Here is a 1,532-nt window from a genome sequence, read left to right on the forward strand (position 1 = left end):
TATTGTCTTAAACAATCTAATTCCATATAACTGAACAACCAAATAATCTTTTTTAACTGTGCATCTAGAAGTCTTCCATTTTGACTCTTATTCTGTGCACTGTATAGACAAACAGATATTAAATGTTGAAAATATGTATTTTGTGTCACTATTAACAAAAAGGTAAATAAAAGTTAAGAAGTATACATTTGGATAAGCTATTCTTGTTTTAATATGTACATTGTCGAATATTATTAGCACATATGTTTTGGAATGTTAATTTCTAATTCTTATCTTTACCAATAGATCTCTGCCACTCCTGCTGACCTTGAGAAGACTGGTAACCTACCTGTGACTCCTCGATTGATCCTGCTTGGTAAGTATATGAAATATGACATGTCTGCATGTTCACTAAACAAGGATCACACTCTAGGCTGGCTGGCACAACTTTTTACCATTAGGAGAACATCCATCTTTATGTGCCTCATTCTGGCCACTGTATAAAAAAAGTTTGATTAAAGTGTACCTTTTTAAACTGAAGAAAATATTTTATGTGATGCCTGAATGAGTTTGTGCTGTTTAGTTTGCATATCATAACCTTAGTGGCTTGTTGGCTAAAATATTGAAACTGCAAGGTTTGTTGTCTTGGAAGATATGAATATTATATGATTTTGTCAGGGCTTGCATAATTTTCTCGCTGCCTTTTCTATGTTAGCTCTCCAAGGATAATTGTTTATAACATAATCTGTACACTCCTTTAAGGTCCAAGTGATACTCAAGGGCAGTGGATGAAACAATGGATGATCAGCTTGGAGGGCAGAATAATCTGCGAGGGTGTGCAACCAACCTTTCTCTGTGGACTTGCTGCTTTGTTTTCACTGTATTACATCTTCAACCTGCAATATCAAGAGGAAGCAGCATCCACACTGGAATTCCTTCAAAGGTAAATTTATTTTTGTCTTTCAATAATATAGTATTAATAGTATTTTTAAAAAGTAAAGTTAAAGTTTCTGGGCCTTTAAAGGTTTAAGCTGTAAGTTTGGTAACACTTCATAACATGAGTTAATGTATTAAATAACAAGCTGTTACACTACTGTGTAAATTTGTTGTATTATTAAAGTTTTAAGACATTGATCACAGAAAGTCTTCCCTTATTATTTTTCAGACGATTTGTTGGAATAAATCCGGAAAAAGGGACCAAGGCTGCAAAAGGAAAAGTGACATCTAAAAAGACTGGGAAATCTGTTCAAAAGAAGACCATGACAGTCAATCTGAAAGTGTCAAATCTTTTAAAAAGATTGATGGACTTTGAGTGGCACTTTATTTAAAATTTTTGTTTTACAGTGGTTTGTATATACTGTTATATTTTTTTTGTATTCTACTTTTTATATCCAGAAAGGGCTGGTGCTTGATAAAGCCCTTTGTTGATTTATTTTACTTATATAGATTGTGTTTTTTGTTCCTGAAGCTTGATTTGAAGCTTGTTTATTATTTAATGTCAAGTTGAGGCATTTCGAAATTGTGTTTGTTACTGTTGATTATGGCCATACCAG

General features: G+C 32.8%; 1 long non-coding RNA gene across 1 annotated transcript; it reads left to right on the forward strand.

The window, feature by feature from the left end:
- Positions 1-288: 288 nt before the first annotated feature.
- Positions 289-1,286, forward strand: LOC120522473. Its single transcript, XR_005632393.1, has 3 exons — positions 289-355; positions 742-922; positions 1,145-1,286. It is a non-coding gene; the product is annotated as an uncharacterized LOC120522473 (long non-coding RNA).
- Positions 1,287-1,532: the final 246 nt, after the last annotated feature.

The sequence above is a fragment of the Polypterus senegalus genome, unplaced genomic scaffold, assembly GCF_016835505.1.
Source record: "Polypterus senegalus isolate Bchr_013 unplaced genomic scaffold, ASM1683550v1 scaffold_4720, whole genome shotgun sequence".
NCBI classification, from domain to species: Eukaryota; Metazoa; Chordata; class Cladistia; order Polypteriformes; family Polypteridae; genus Polypterus; species Polypterus senegalus.